Source organism: Lissotriton helveticus, chromosome 10 (assembly GCF_964261635.1).
Source record: "Lissotriton helveticus chromosome 10, aLisHel1.1, whole genome shotgun sequence".
Classification (NCBI taxonomy): domain Eukaryota; kingdom Metazoa; phylum Chordata; class Amphibia; order Caudata; family Salamandridae; genus Lissotriton; species Lissotriton helveticus.
This window is the reverse complement of record NC_136071.1, coordinates 135,807,978-135,825,504: the sequence shown is the minus strand read 5'-3', so window position 1 is coordinate 135,825,504 and position 17,527 is coordinate 135,807,978. Positions and strand designations below refer to the sequence as shown.

Genomic DNA, 17,527 nt, shown 5'->3' with positions numbered 1-17,527 from the left:
GGTAGGAGAAGGATCTTCCTCGGACGGTGGATTTCAGAATTCTTGGGACGGAGGCGAGGGCGAGGCTGGCGGATCGGAGCTGGCGGGTGGGTGTGTAGAAGGTGAGGCGGCTGTTGAGGTACTTTGGGCCGAAGTCGTGGAGAGCCTTGTGTGCGTGGGTGAGGAGTCTGAACGTGATCCTCTTGTTGACGGGGAGCCAGGGCAGGTCTTTAAGGTGGGCCGAGATGTGGCTGCGGCGCGGGCTGTCCAGGATGAGTCGTGCTGAGGCGTTCTGGATGTGCTGGAGTCTTCTCTGGAGTTTGGCTGTGGTTCCAGCGTAGAGGGTGTTCCCATAGTCCAGACGGCTGGTGATGTCTAGATGCCAGCATGGTTTATTTATTTCCTACTTGTATTCTTTTAATTTATCATGCATATGTTGTTGAGTCTGAGTGTGTTTTATTGCAGGTGTGTCAGAGGGTGAATGCAAGAAGGAGCCTGTTGATGGCTGAACCAATGCAAAGATGAATGACAGAGTGCACGTATGATGACTTATTGAATGCCTAAACCCATGCATGACACAAAACTTTCCTTCATACACCAGACCTCTTGCATTGACAATGCTTGTTTGATTGTTTTCACCCTCCATTTCCTGTTTTTGTTTTAACCCCTTCCCTGCTGCCGTCGGCACGCACGCGCTACCTCCCTGGTGCTGCGCACGTCCAACGGCCGACGCAGCCCTGCCCACCCTTTAGAACGCCAGCACTGCGGCGGAAAAACCACCGCGGTTAAGGCGTTAAACAGTAAAACGGGATGCTGCTGATATGCTCGATTATCATTTTTTTAAATTTATTTGATCAAACCAGCCACAAAACCAGCCAGCGCATCAAAATCCAGCCAGGATGCAGAGGTTGAGAGTTCTACCAGGGGTTCCAGTTGTTACTGATCATGAAGGATTTTAGTGAGTAAGACACCTAGCAATAAAAAAAACTCGAATTAAATCACTAATTCAACTCACTCAGGCCTGCACACAGCAACCACGATAAATAACCTAAAGACGACATTACACCCACTGACGTGGAACAGTTTTAAACAATCAACCCACTTTTTGGAAAGTTCGAATGGCGCGAGAGCATTCATGCAGAGAGAGAACCACAAAAATACCCCAGCACACAAATGTACAATCCCACTGGAGGCGTGGCTAAGAATTCTGCAGCAGGAAAGTGACATCAGCAGCTGACTTACACCTAGTTTCTGTTTGTCGGTTTCATAATGATCATTCATGTTCGATGTGAAGCAGAGACTGGATGTCTGCAGATGCACACTTGGTCATCTGGAAAGAGGAATCACTTTTAATGGTAAGATCTCATTTTATCTTCGTTCTTATTTTTTTGTCATGCAAAGGAGAACCCTGCTGAGCTGACGCTGTATATTTCAGACCTTAAATGGCAGCTGAACTAAAATTGAGAGTATGTGACGCATGAGCCCAAACTGAGAAACATATCCCTAACTTGAATATTAGGAGTTATGGGAAACATTCTTTATTTTATGCAGGTGGGGGCACCGACACTCATTCACTGGGCCCAAGACTTCATTTCATCATCAGAATTTCACCCAGAGCAAGGGAAAAACGTTATAGTTTTGGAATATAATGAAATTAATTCGTACTTGTATAGCGCACTTATACCCCGAGGTGTCTTGGCGCTGTACTCATAGCGCTGTGGAACCCTTCCTGGCTTTTCCCTGTGAAATGTCCACTCCTGGGCACCCCAAAGGTGAAGCCAGGCATCCCAGCGCTGTGGGGGCCGTTGTGGAGATTAAGCAAGCTATTGCCCAGAGTTGCAGAGTGGGACCCATGATTAGAATAGGCACCGAGGCGAGAATTATCAGGTGCGAGGAAATTGAGCCCAAGACCCACCTAGGCGGGAATTGAACCCCGGTCCCGGGCCAGACCTCTGCATCAGGGTCTGTCGCTCTAACCATTGAGCCACACTTCTCCACAAATAAGGCCACCATTCCTGTGATTGCAGCTGACAGGGGACGCAAATTGTGATCTGCCTCATGAATACTTATTAGGTAGGCCTTTCTGTGACTCCCTGCGATTTAGTATTTTGTGAACTGACCTATTAGTTCAAAGTTGGTTCGTAAATACCATTTCAATCGCAAAAAGTAGGTGTGCAATTTGCAACCACTTTTTGCAAATCGAATATTAGTACACCAGGGCCTACGTTTTTGTACACTAAGCAATTTGTGGTAGGGATTTCCATATTCTGCTCCGCAGTATCAGGACTAGTAAAATTTTACTCTTATGAATAGCACTTGTCAATACTGCAAATGGGCCATTAGGGTGGCCTTCCCATATTCACACATACAGGGGTGAAAAAGCTGGCATTCAGGAGCAGGTGGTCCTACAAGTTACAGTGAACACCCACAAACTAGTAGGTTTCTCAAACAAGCTACAGCTAGGTTCTCACCCCAGAAACGCAAGCAAAACTACTCCTGTGCCGATAAACGCAGCACTTTCCTGTCTTTTCCAGAGTGCGAAAGCAAAGAGAAGACCCCCATGTGTAAATATGTAGGGTAGGAAGGGTTTCCACAGGGAAAGATATTTTTCCTGTGGAGAAAACAAGTAATCATTTACATCCTAAAGTAGAATTTTCCCTCTTTTAGAAACTAACAAGAATACATCATCAGTCCTGTGTGTCTCATTTAGTACAGATATTAATAATGACCTTTAATTGTAGGATAACTCGCGCTAAATCATTTCCAAGTGCTTAAACAATAGGGGAAAATATTACCTAACCGAATGGTACTTGTTTTTTAGACTTCTGAAGGATCAACAGTTGAGTCATTCTTGAAAGTTATTAATTCTTTCTTTATTCGGTTTTTCACAAGGAAAACCATAAAAGGAGCAATCAATAGTAATTTATATGATATACAAAATGCAAGTTATATAATAATTTCTAAGGAGATTCATACAAGAGCAGTATACGATGGAAATAAGCAGAAATATTAAAATGGTAAAATTTCATCATTGTTACATTTGCAGAGAGATGTTTTACAGATTTTTTCTATGATTCATAATGCATTTTAGAAAATTAAGAGCTGCATAACAAACATCTTCGGATTCTAACATTTGCAGTCGAAGGAATGCTGGTCGACATTGTCTAAGGCCCCACCGCCTAAATGTGGGGAGTAACCAACTTTTTCTGTGTGGATGATAAAATTTACAGAACATGATCACATGTATGTTAGTCTGAGTAGATTTCCCGTCGCAGGGACATGGGGGCAAACTTAGTTCCCAGCCTTTATTCAGAGGAAAAGCGACCAATCTAAAGAAGGTATCCAGTCTGAATCTGGTCATCAGCATTCTCTCGTATGTTTCAATCTGCGAGGTTAAATACGGTTGAATACCATATGTTGTCTGCACCAGATTCGCATGGATAACTGATGGTTTTGATGCCTCGGATGTCAGTCTCATTATTTCTAAGTGATGAAGGGCTTGTTGCTTCAGGCCCTTCTTCGACATGCCAGCTATAGACTCTGGTTGCAGATAATAATTCTCAAGGCCGAGGTCTTTGAAAAAGTTTTGTTGTATAGCTCCTATATATCCTTATATCGTGTTAAGTTAGCATAGGTACGTTTCAGATTTAAACGCCATTTTTCCTTTCTTGCAACTTCTGCACACGACCCTTAATTGTTGACTTAGCTTTCAACCTAGTGGTTTGCCGTGGTGTATGTGAGAATAATATGTTATTGCTCTGATATCAGTCTTGTTTAATAAACCATGTCTGCACGGAGAGTGCTGAAGTTTCAGGAGCAACACGATATGGAATTGTTATGAGGTCTGATCTCCACGCCTTCATAGTCATAACACAAGTGCAGCCTTTGCCAACTTGGGCTTGAGGCGGGATTGATATTGCTTTGCACGAGAATTGTTAACACACTTGATGCGGTGCACATGCAGAGAGAGCTGGTGTATGCTGATGTGATTCCTTCATGCTAGGACACTAAGGTATGGGCCCGCCCTAAAACAACCCAAAGAGACCTTCTTAGATAATAATATAATATATGTGTTAGGGAGGGTGAGATATAAGTGTTGTTAACTCTTATTCATTACAGCATGTTAACATGCTGTCACCATTCGCTTTTTATGTCTTAGTAACTATGCTGATAATTTTGCTACTGATAATAAGTATACTTGTATTATCAAAGATACTGCGCCTGAGAAGACGGCATTAGTAAATAAACATTTCAAATGCACATGTGTCTTCTTTACTCCATGTTCTGGTTTGTAATGATAATATAACGAAAGAGTGTTCATGAGTCCCACGTACCCTGAGGTACTGTAAGTTCATGTTCTGGTTTGTCTAAACATTGGGTGTTTGATATGTCCAATGAGACACTGTAGCTAGCTCGGTAAGGGGTGAGTTGGTTGCTAAGGTAAGTTTTGGGACACCCTAATTTGCCGAGGTTCCACTCCTCTGTGCACAGTTCTGTGTGAGTACAGAAACCCTGCAACATGGCGCCCAACGGTTTTCGGTGGTCTTATATCATGACACTCGAGTAGTTTATCGTTCATGCCTTAACCCCTTCACATCCGTTTCCGGAAACGGGGTGTCGGTGAAACCTACCTATTTTTTGAAATAGGTCTTTATTCAAGCTTGATTCTTTCTCAAACGGTTTCTTTGAATTACTACCCAGTTGTGCTACAAAGTATTCTTTGTTTTTTCTTGTTTCCAATTCTGTAATGGCGGCAGCGGTGGCTATTGCGCAGCATAGTCGCGTAGCGGTACGCAACCATCTTCAGACGTACCAGGTCCCAGTAGATGGGATGGCTGTGATTTTCGTGGTATGTGCAGATCCGGCGTTTCCTTACGAGTTGTTTTACTCTTGGGTTACGTTTCCGGCTGTGGACGCTAATTCTGGTTTGTTCCACTCCTACACCGCCTCGGATGTCCCGGCTGAATATACGCCGTACAGGGCATTGGAAATACCTATTGATCATTGGCAGCATCGAGTTTGGTTTGATGGCGCCCTCCCCCACTCTATGTCCCCTGCGAGGTTAGGCCCACTCTCAATTCCAGGTACTAATTGGCCTGCGTTGGGTGGCTTTACCCCGCACCGAATCACGGAGCTTGCACCCTGGCAGAAATTCGCAGGCTGCATGTAGTTTCCATTTCCGTGATTCGTGCTTTAGTGCAATACATCGGTCGACATCTTCCTGGTGGTCCCCAGGGGGGTGCGGCCGCTCCCCTGGAACGAGGCGGAATGCGTCTCAATCCAGTGATGGTAAATTCGGTTTTTGGTGCGCGTCCAGTTGACAACGATGACTTCCCATTCTGGCTAGCAGAGAAGTTTGATCAACTGGAAGCGGTTTTTCCGAATTCCACTCCTGCTGATAAACATAGAATGTTGACGATTACTCTCCCGAAGGATATTACTCCTGAACTTGCTGACTGTGACAGCTGGGGAAAAACATTTGCGGCAGTTTATACAAGGTGCTTCGGCACCCCGTCTATGACTGCCCTGCCTGAAATCGTTAGACGTGTTCAGAATGATCACGGTCCAGAGGCAGCGGTTGAATTGGGTATGCGCCTGTGTGGTTCTTTTGAGATTGTAAGTGATCTCATTCTCTCCAATGTTAAAGGAGATGCAGTTAACTTTCAGGTGTCGAATGCTTTGGCTGCTCTGCCCGATGCCGACAAACCCCGCCAGTTAGCAAAGATTGTGGTGGCCGCTTATAAAACGATTGGCCGCACAAGTAGAGGTCTGAAATATTTTCCAGTGAAGGAGAAAAAACAACCACAGGGACCATCTGCAGTGACAGATGTCCAGCCCAAGTCCAAAAAACAGAATTGGCCTAAAAAACAGACACAGGGGAAGCAGACAACGCAGACTCAGGGTACTTTTCCTGCAATACTGGCTCCTGCGCCACCCGAAAAAGTTTATGATTTGCGCGACCGCGCGATGATTAAATCGCCTGATCGTTTTCAGGGTTCTGATCAACGCTCTCCTCGTTCCTTTCAGGACACATCGGCCCCGAAGACCGGTGGAGGAGGAGGGGGTGGACGTGGACGTGGTGGCCAACAAGGACGTGGTCAGTCCCGCCAGACGGACGGCGCAGTGAAGCAGGAGGATTCTACGCCTCGGCGTCCGCAGTTTGCGAAAAAGAAAGTCGCAGCCTTAACAGCGCATCGATATGCCACAGATAGTGAGAACGCGGCTTCGGAATCTGACGTGGGCTCTGACCTTGCTGGACAGCGCGGCGGAGATAACCATAGTCAGAGAGGCGCTGCGTCCACTACTGAGGGTGACAGCGACTGAAGTCTACGTTGTGATAGAAACAGCGGATACAAGACTTGCTCCCCCTGAAAGACTATATGAAATTGTCCTGTTAATTGAAGGTGACATACAGCGTACCGTTAAAGGTGTATTTTGGGAGAATCTGTCTTCTACATATGATATTTTACTTTCGGAGGCTGACTGGCCCCCACCTTTTGTGCTCGCGGCGCCGCGAGGGGAGGAGGTAATCCTACCCAGTTTCGCGAACACTGTCTCGAAAGAGCATGCGCAGCATTTTGCAGAAGAGTGGGCTCGGGCTCTCGCGCCGGCTCTGTACCGTAACCAATGTGGTTGGGATAAATTGTCGCCTTGCCACGAAATTCCGTTGCGGTCTCAGCCGCAGCCTCAACCTCAATATCCCATTCGGCGTGAAGCAAAATCTTCCGTCGCGGAAATCCTTGAACAATTGGAATATCAGGGAGTTATTGAAACGTGTGTGTCACCGATGAATAATCCCCTTTTTACTGTGAATAAACCTGACGGATCATATCGTTTGGTTTTGGATTACCGGCATTTGAACTCGCATTGCCGTAACTGTGCAGTACAGAATACCCACGGCTCTGCCCTAGTGGATAGTCTCGTGCGTAAGCGTTTCAAGACAACGCTTGACATATCCAATGGTTTTTATGCCCACAGATTGGACAGCTTTATCTCCCAATGGACCAGTTTTACAAGCGCTGGAGTCCAAAAGCAATTCCGGCGTCTTCCAATGGGCTACAAGAATAGTCCTGGTGTATTTACCGCTCGAATTGTCTCTATTCTGGAGGCACTCGACCCTGATGCTTTTTCGTATGTGGATGACATATATCTCACAGACGACGATATTTGGGAGCATCTGTGTCGTGTAAATTCTCTTGTTTGCAATTTCGCTGACATGGGTTACAAATTCAACTTTGCAAAATCGCACATTGCTGAACACACAGTGTTGTTTTTGGGTTATGAGCTCAACAATGAAGGTAGAGGTTTGGCTCCTCACTTCTTGGAGAAGTGCGCACAATTGCGCGCACCAACAACTCTGAAAAAATTACAATCCTTACTGGGCTTTTTGAATTTCGGCAGAACTTACATTCCGGAATATGCCCAGCGTATCAAGCCTTTGTATGCTTTGATACAACCAACTTTCTCAAAATCATGCTGGCTGCCTGAGCATTCAGCCATTTTGCAATCCTTGCAGGCTGATCTGCTCGCTTCTAAATATTTACTGACTCGTGATAACCACACCAACCTGGTCATAAGAATAATTCCTGGGACGGTGGGTTTCACATACCTCACTTTTAATGAAGGTGACACAGTACCTATTGCTTACAAGTCACACTTGTACACCTCGGCTGAGATGCGGTTTCCCACCATAGAAAAGGTTTTAACTGCTGTACAGATGGCTATTCTAAAGGAACGAGCTCTGTCACAGGGGAAACGCATGCTAGTGGTAACACCCTGTCCTCATTTGGAGGCAGTCACGAAAGCCAGTGTACCAAATTCAAAAGCTTTGCACCCTCGGTGGATTCAGTGGGCTGCGTCATTGTCATCCTCGGATGTCATGTTTATTTTTGACGCTTCCTTACGGTCGCAGGAGTTCTTGCAGTATGAATTCGTTCACCCTGCTCCTCTGGCGATGCGACCTTTGGAGGACTTCCATTGCATCATTTACACTGATGGGTCGGCGCAGGTTGCGCATGGCTCTAAACATGCCTACGTTTCCGCATGCGCCATTGTGGTCGGTGCTATGTTGAATGATGAGTTCATTTCCAGGGAGGTACACACGTTACCCCTGGGCGATTGCACTGCACAATTGGCAGAGCTTCGTGCTCTCTTACTAGCTTTGGAGTACGCAGATCCAAGTGTTACTACTCTAATTGTAAGTGATTCTTACTACTGTGTCCAGTCTTACAATGAAAACTTGTTCTTTTGGATTCAAAATGACTTTCATGATTCCAAGGGTAGCACAATAAAACATAAAATGATCTGGGTTCGAGTGGCAGAGCTTAAGGCTATGTTGCCACTCGTTTATGTGATTCATACTCTCGGTCATCAGCGCTTAGGAGTTCACGCTGTTGGCAACTCGCTTGCTGATGAAGCAGCGAAATCAGCAGTATCTACATACTTAGTTGCAGCAGTTACTAGGTCTAAATCCAAGATTGATAGCGACATCTTGGCAGCGATTGCTGCCTCTGAGAAGGGAAGTAAACATCCTGCGGGATTCCCTTCGAAGTATAAATACCACTTAAGTCCCGAAAAGGTTCCTTTTGTGACAATTCCTGATGTTGGGGAACGGCTGATTCCCAACTCGGATCGCAGAACAGACTTGATTACAGCGGCTCATGAAGGTGTGGCGTCTGCGCATGCGGGCGTCTCAGCCACTGTAACGCAACTGCAACAACGTTTCTGGTGGCGGGGACTGTACAAACAGACGCGTGATTATGTCCTTCTTTGTGACATATGCCAGCAGATTAAACCTTCAACTGCTACGCGTCCGCCTCAGACTCAGTTGTACATTTCTAATAAACCACTAGGCTGTGTTTATTTAGATCACTGCGGTCCATTTTCATCTGATACTGCGTATAAATACATCTTAGTAGCAGTTGACTCATGCACACGCTTCGTTTGGGTATGGCCACATCGCAGCGCTGATTCCCGGACTGTCATCAGAGATTTGCGTATCTTTATAGGGATTTTTGCCTGTGGTACCTTCCATTCGGATCAGGGTCCGGCTTTCGCCTCTAAGGCGTATAAGGATGCCATGACTTCGATGGGGGTCCAAGTCAAGTTTTCGTCACCCTACAGACCCGAGGGTAATAGTGTAGTTGAACGAATGAACCGAGATTTAAAGCAATCTTTGACAGCCCGGGTTATAGGCACTGGCAGAAACTGGCTGGCTCACCTCTATGGCGTGCAGCGTGCTCTTAATAATCTCCCTAGAAGGTCTCTGGGTGGGCGGACCCCATACGAAATGCTCTTTGGCATCAAGATGTTCGTCCCTGACCTTGACGGTCTAGACTCGGTGGTTCGCGCCACTTCCTTTGACGCAGATGAACATTGCAATGTTTTACAGAATCTACAAAAGACGAGAGACACTCTTGCAAAGGAACATTTGCCCTCCACATCGGATGATGCGTTGCAGATCCCGGTAGTTGGCTGGCTACCCCAAGTTGGAGAACTGGTTCGAGAGAAGATCGACAACAAGAAAGAGTTTGGTCCCTCCTATCGAGCTCCGGTCCCAGTGCTTGGAGTGAAGGGCACAAGAACAGTCATTTTACCACCACTTCCAGGTCGTAAGGAAAACAGGTTTATTTCTATTGACAATGTCAAGATACACAGAGTGGCCGATTCTTCTTAGCATGACACCGGCTGTTTCATGTCCTTCCATTGTAAGAAATTCAATTATGCCCACTGCTTCTAATAATGAACCTGAGGTGGCCATCGAATTACCTGCTGTTTCCAGTCCATTATTGAATAATTTACCAGGAACTAACCTTGATGAGACAGACTATTCATACCCCACTGATTTGTCCATGCCTGACCTGCAAGCTCGTTTAGCCACGGAATCCAGATTTTCATTTGACTCTGCTTCCCTTGCCTCGAAAAAACCCTCTAAAATTGCATTATATGCTAGCCTGTTTAAAAAACATTTTTTGATACCTCCTTGGATATACATTTGGCTGGTCCTTTTTTCAGTTTACGTTTTTATGTCAATTGGTTTTGTGTTTTATTTTTTTCGGATTATGAATGGACACTATGTCGAGGAGAGAACTTGCATTACACATTTGAATGGAACTTTGGCCCCACTTTCCTCTTCACATTCTACACACAGATTAAAAAGAGACTTGACTTTGGTTAACATCACAGCGTGGCCTGTTCTGGATGGAATCGCGTGGGATGCAGTTCGTTTTCAGATTCATGGCCCAACGGAAGTCGTTAATGTCCCTAATGTACTAAGAGTTAATATGGGGGATGTGGTGAAACAAAACATTCGTTCTGATGATTGGGATGTTAATGCTGTGGAAAGTTTGTTTTCTGATTTGAAATATTATGCTGCTTTTGATGCTGAGGATTTATATTTAGAATCTGCTAATTATGGTGAATTGTTCTGTTACCAACATTATGGCAATCACTTCTTACACAAGACATCTTCCCGAAGGGATGCGGTTAATTTTACTCAGTGGGAACATTGCCCAGCACCAACACAAGGGAGTTCAGAAACGTTTCTTAAAAAGTATACTTATTTCACTGACTTTAATCAGTCCAATCCCGAGTCCTTTTATTTTAAATTTCACAAACAGCCACAGTCCAAGGTTCGACTTACAAATACAAAATTGTTATATTCAAAAGCCTTCCTGGATCAATTAGTTACTGGAGGGTATGAGTTATGGAAGGATACCATAGACCTTAAATCAGTTTGGGGCTCAAGGGCCTGGCAGGTACAAGGCACTGAGGCTTTGCACCGTGCATGTCTCATCCCAAATCATATGTGGTTTTTAAATGAAACCATTTCCCAGACCACATGCTTTGGATTGGCTACATCTAAAAGGTTGAACACCCCGTCTTTCCCGGAGTTGGAGGAATATGAGAATTGGAGTAATTTTACTAAATTGTCCATTAGAGAAATACAGGCTCTGCTTCTGAATTCCTCCTTTAACATTTCCAGTATGAATCCCAAGGGTTGGCTGCTTTGGCACCGTAGTGCTGATTCTTGCCAAAAAAGATTTTTAAATATGACTGACGGTTTTAAGACTGTTAGATCTGATCCCCGTTTTGATTTGAGTCATACTGTCACCTCTTACTCTGTTGGCAAGTTGTGTCAAGCTTGGCTGAAACATTCAACTTTACCTGCGGTTAAGTATCACCTTTCCAAACTGAATGCAGACGTGGATTTGAATGATTTCATTAAGGGCCCAGCTAGTGGCAGGTCGAGAAGGTGGTTATATGGTGTTTACAATGAAATTTGGAAACTCTCACAGATTGAGGCTGCTTCACGCCTTAGGGCTATTGATCAGGCGAATCTTGAGAAAGTGCTTGCAGTTGTTGACAATAGCATTAACGTGCTTTCCTCTAGAATTTACACATTAGATAATATTGTGTCGTCTGTTGTTGATATTGTACATGATGAAGTGTCTGTATTATACCATGGTCAAAATCAATTACGATCAATCATGCAGTTTGCATGGACACTACAGACTCTAAAAATGGGTAAAGTTCCCTGGGGATACATGAACGTTTCCTCTTTATTTGCACCATTTAATTTGACAGACAAACAACGCTTGCTTTCAATGCGTGATGCTTCCTTTTCTATGCTCCATATTGAAAGATTGGAATCTTTACCTTTTTCTGTGGCGGAGACCACTGCTGCTACGTGGCTTATCCACGGTTTAATAACGCTGCCTTTTGCTTTATATAAGTTTTCAAATTGTATGAAATATGTGCCAATAGGTCGTTTTGAACCCTTAGGTAGCGGTTTTCTTCATGAGGTCTGGTCACTCCCATACACATACAGATGTTTCAAGGATGAACAAGAAGTTTATCTAACAGGGGATGAGTGTACTGAGACGCCAGATCATTCTTTAATGTGTAGACACATACAGTTACACGGTTCATGTAACAAGGACAGACCGAATATGGCTTGCGTTTTACAGGGCACGCCAGTTCCTGCTATCATCCCCACGTTTAAATTGTTAGAGAATGGTAGTTATTTAATGCTCAATAATGAAAACTGTTGTGGTTTAATTAAAGGTATAGCTTTCATAGTAACGGTTAGTGAGCGAGTTATTTGCTGCAGAAATGTTCTTTATCCTCCCACACGTGAACATAGGGAGTCTTCCATTTGGCCACAGATACCGACCTTGGGAGCAGAATTCAGCGGCATGGCTAGAATAAGAGCTCTATTGTCCCAGAAAGAGGTGGCCTTGAGCTCGGCCCGTGAAACTTTCGTGCTTCACATTGCTAACACCCGTACGGAGGTTCAGGCTCTTTTAAACACTGATTTGCCTTTGCATTTCGGAGCCATGGTCCGTTCTATCTTTAACGCATCCTCCACAACGGGCCTAGCACATTTTTTTAAAGTTGTTAGCGGTGGTCTCGTGACTTCCTTTGAGAAGATTTTTGGAGTCATCCCTGCCTTCTTCCATTCTATTTTTTCATCCTTGTTTGGAGGGTTCCCGTTTTTGCTTGCATTAGCGGCTGGCGCATTGGTGGTTTTCTGCCTTTTTAAATATGGATGCCCTTCCTGTGCAAGACCACGCACAGCTACTACTGACGCGGTTTCGCAACCGCATGCTTGATTATTATGGCACACTGCCGTTGGCGACTCTAAGCACGGCGTTTGGATTATCTTTTCGGTTCTCCTATTTCACCTGTGTCCAGCCTGTATTTCGCTGCCTGACCTGTGATTTCCTTTGGGCCATTGATTTGTGTCTCTGCGGACCAGCATCTTCTGACGTCGATTTTGATCAACTGATGAGTCCTATCATTGCTCACGAGTTGGTTTGTTCTGACGAAAGGATTATGGCCTTGGCGTTGGCACATGGACTAATGGGTCCCTGGGATGTGTTGTCGGCAGCGCAAAATTTCTTGGAACAAAGTTTTCTTGAAAACCCACCGAGCTGTCCTCTGATGGTTATAGAGGATCCGGTGCTGGAAGATCACGTATGTTCCTTTCAACTTTTAAACTGGATGGCTGAACTGTTTTCGGATGAGGACAGTGACTTCCTCCTTGAGGCTGTTGCAGCTTACTTTTCATATACGGTCTTATCATAGACACTGCCTCAGATTGGCATGCTGATTGATAGCATTTCCTTGATTTTGTTGACTTTTGGTCAAGACATTTTATTTTTTGCTTGCCTATTGGCTTGAGCCACATTATATTTGTGGGCTATTTTTTAGCGTTAGTTTTTATTATTGAATTTTTATTCATGCTCGTTTATAAATGGATTCTGCTCTCATGTGATGGCACTTCTGTTACCTTATTTAGTCCGTTCTCGGATCATGGGGGGGTGTTGTATAGCTCCTATATATCCTTATATCGTGTTAAGTTAGCATAGGTACGTTTCAGATTTAAACGCCATTTTTCCTTTCTTGCAACTTCTGCACACGACCCTTAATTGTTGACTTAGCTTTCAACCTAGTGGTTTGCCGTGGTGTATGTGAGAATAATATGTTATTGCTCTGATATCAGTCTTGTTTAATAAACCATGTCTGCACGGAGAGTGCTGAAGTTTCAGGAGCAACACGATATGGAATTGTTATGAGGTCTGATCTCCACGCCTTCATAGTCATAACACAAGTGCAGCCTTTGCCAACTTGGGCTTGAGGCGGGATTGATATTGCTTTGCACGAGAATTGTTAACACACTTGATGCGGTGCACATGCAGAGAGAGCTGGTGTATGCTGATGTGATTCCTTCATGCTAGGACACTAAGGTATGGGCCCGCCCTAAAACAACCCAAAGAGACCTTCTTAGATAATAATATAATATATGTGTTAGGGAGGGTGAGATATAAGTGTTGTTAACTCTTATTCATTACAGCATGTTAACATGCTGTCACCATTCGCTTTTTATGTCTTAGTAACTATGCTGATAATTTTGCTACTGATAATAAGTATACTTGTATTATCAAAGATACTGCGCCTGAGAAGACGGCATTAGTAAATAAACATTTCAAATGCACATGTGTCTTCTTTACTCCATGTTCTGGTTTGTAATGATAATATAACGAAAGAGTGTTCATGAGTCCCACGTACCCTGAGGTACTGTAAGTTCATGTTCTGGTTTGTCTAAACATTGGGTGTTTGATATGTCCAATGAGACACTGTAGCTAGCTCGGTAAGGGGTGAGTTGGTTGCTAAGGTAAGTTTTGGGACACCCTAATTTGCCGAGGTTCCACTCCTCTGTGCACAGTTCTGTGTGAGTACAGAAACCCTGCAACAGTTTCTGATATAACAGAGCCACTTTACCTTTGAGGACTGATCAAGCGACATTGTGTCAGCCACAATTGACTGAGTTAGCGCATTTTTATCAGATGACCAAATGCGCCGCCACAACATCAATGGTTGAATTTTGAGTAAGTCCTCTAAATAGGGAATTCCCAATTCCATGTGGGAGGCATAGGTTGACGTGCCTCTTGGTGTGGCTAAAAGAAATCTTAAAAAGGTATTTTCAATTACCTGGAGGGCTCTGATGTCCGTATGACCCCACACTCCCGCTCCGTAAAGAGCGATGGCCTGGCACTTGGCGTTATAGATTTTCAATAACTCCACTGGGGCCCTCCTCCCCAGCCTCTGTGAGAAACTCTTTAAGGCCGCTATCGATCTTTTAAACAGATGGCATCTTGTCTCCACTGCTGGTTTCCTTGTCAGCCTATCATCTATCATGATCCCGAGGTATGGATACTGGGCGGTGGTCTCAAGTTTTTGATTATCGAGATATATCTTTTTTACGCCTTTTTTCCGACCCCCTGAGATCATGACAAACGTTTTTTTTACGTTCACTTTTAGGTCCAAGCGACTCATAAGGGTTGTATATCTATTCAGGGAGCTATGGAGTTCGCGCGGGGTTCGCGCTAGGATGACGGCATCGTCCGCATAGAGCAGAGCTGGAATCAGGCGCTGCTTTACTCGTGGGAGGTCCTGGGCCCCTCTTAGCATACCCTCCTCCAAGCCGTTGGTATAGAGTGAGAAGAGGAAGGGGGCCAGGACGCAACCCTGCCTGACTCCACGCTCCACTCCAAAAGATGCCGTCAACTCGCCGTTTCTCCCAAAGCGAACTCTTGCCGAGGCTCCTGAATAGAGCTCTCTCTGGAAGTCTAATAGAGAGGGATCCACATCCATTTGACTTAGAACTGTCCACAGTTTTGAATGCGAAATGCAATCAAATGCAGCGGACAGGTCCACATAGACCATGTACACCATATTCTTCTTTGCCTGCATATATTTGCCCATTATCAGGCTAAGATTGAGGGCCTGCTCTACCGTCCCAAAGCCTTCTCGAAAACCAAACTGCAGGTCGGAAATAATGCCTCTTTCCTCACCCCACTGCTGAAGTCTCTCTAGGATGACTCTCCCCACCACTTTACCAAGAGAGTCCAGCAATGAGATGGGGCGATAGCATTTCACATCCTGGCGGTCCCCTTTCTTGAAAATGGGGACCATAATTGACCTAGTCCAAGAGTCTAGCACTCCCTCGCTAGCCGCAGCTGTGCACACTCTTGTGAGAATGGGCGCCCATAGGTCCAAGTTAAATTTAACGAGGTCCACTGGGACGCCATCAGGGCCAGGAGCTTTCCCAGTGTTACTTTTTTCCAGGGCCACTAATATATCAGAAATGTCAAAGGACAATAGAATTGGGTATTGTACCTTTGTGAGGAGATTCATTGACCCATCTGCGCTCACATCGGCTTTAAAAATATTTGTGAAGTGGGCCACCCAAGTGTCCTCGTCTATGGCCACCTCTATCCTAGGGGAGTTAATTTCTGTGAGATAGGGGGATCTAACCGTTCGCCAAAAGGCCTCGCTGTTTTTTGAAAGAGCACTCTTGTATAGATCTTCCCAGAGCTTCTCTTTCAATTCTTGGGCTTTTAGCTTGCGTTCTCGAGTATATAGTCGTCTAAGAAGTTGAATCTGGCCCACGTCTCTCGGTTTATTATGTAAAGCAGATTTTAATTCGGATAGGGCTCTGGTGCAGTTGTGGTTGAACCACCCTTTCTTACTGGAGTGTTTGGTTGTTTTTTTGGCTGTAAGCAATCCCTTGGTTATTTCTATGATTTCTATAAAATTATTTAGAACCTCTTTGTGGGTTGCCGAAAGGTCCAAGCATTTAATTATGTTTGGATACGCCCGGTCCACCAATTTTTTTGTAATTTCGTTAGGATTAATTTTTTCCCATTTTATTGAGTAGCCGTTCTTTTTTGCCAATTCTAGCCTGTTTTGGGCGAGAGTGTTAGCTATTTCGGTGATTTGGGGTTTATGTTCAATAAGGTGGAGGTCCAATTTCAGCACGGAGTGATCGCTCAGTGGGTTAGGAATAACCTGATAGGCTTTGGCTATCGGGAGCAGTCCCGGAGACAGGAAAATATAATCGACTGTCGTTTGGTGGCCTCTGCCCACATAGGTCGGGTGAAAGAGGTTTTTTTCCAGATTTGGGGAGTTAGCAATTACCAGATCCAAGTCGGAGAGCAAGTTGTTCATTGTGTTTCCCGATTTGTTGTGGACAAAATGGGCTAGTGGAGACTCATGTTCATCCACGAACCCACAGCATTGGGAGTTTGCCATAGGACATGGGTGGAGGTTGAAATCCCCTCCCCATAGAAGGTGAATCATTCCGGGGCGGTCCTTCCACTGATAGAGACATCTTAATCTCTCCTGAATGTCGCCGACAAGGATCAGGAATTCGTCTTCGTCTAAGTTATTATAGAAATTTACTAGGAGGATGGTGTCCTTGTTTGCGAGAGACAGGGAGAGAATCTGGCAATTAGGGTCAGTAAATATATTAGACACTTTTAGATGGTTAAGTGTATTTGCAATATACGTTATTAGCCCTCCTTTGGGCCTACCTATTATACTGCGGGTGGCTGGGGAAAAATAAGTTTTGTAGCCCAGGAGATGGAGGTCTATTATGGACCAAGTCTCTTGAAGGCAAATTATTTCCCCTTGTTCTAGGAAATTCAAAGCCGTCCCATCCTCGATCTTTGGGCGTAGACCCGCCACGTTCCAAAAAAGGAGGGGTATGGGTGATGCATCAATTTTTGGGGATGCGGACTCTGGAGTCGGCAGGATATTGTTTGTTAAGGGAGGGGAGTGTAGTAAATTGGGATTATTGTGCTCAACATCCATTGATGGTCAATCAACCATTTCTAGTGCGCTGAATCTGTTGGTCAGCGGGATGTTATGCCAAGGGTCCCACCGGGGCGGTTCTCTGTGGGCAGTCCTCTGCTGTTGTGGTCCCCATTCTTCCCAATTTCCTCCCTGATAGCGTGGTCTTGCTAGGTGCCAAGGATTCTCATTCTCACGAGGGCGGGGGACCCCATATTGTCTAGTATCGTAGAATGCGACCTGACGAGGGAGTGGTTCGACCCAGGGGAAGGCAGAATTCTCAAAGAAATTGTTATTGTTAGGTTGTCTTGCGGGGTAGAAAAAAGAAAGTGGTTTAATGCCAATACCCGCGTTTACATTTGTTTGATCCCAGGAGCAGATATAATCTGCTACCCGGGGATCTTCAAAG

General features: G+C 44.9%; 1 protein-coding gene and 1 long non-coding RNA gene across 2 annotated transcripts in view; one reads left to right on the top strand and one right to left on the bottom strand.

Annotated features, from left to right (window-relative positions):
• Positions 1-17,527, bottom strand: part of LOC144786027 (uncharacterized) — a 235,050-nt gene that overhangs the window by 192,238 nt on the left and 25,285 nt on the right. The window lies entirely within an intron of this gene.
• IL21R (interleukin 21 receptor) overlaps positions 1,250-17,527 on the top strand; it is a 192,396-nt gene continuing 176,118 nt past the window's right edge. Inside the window, exon 1 of the mRNA XM_078664945.1 lies at positions 1,250-1,334. The gene's annotated coding sequence lies outside the window, so the exon portion shown is untranslated. The remainder of the gene's footprint in view (positions 1,335-17,527) is intronic.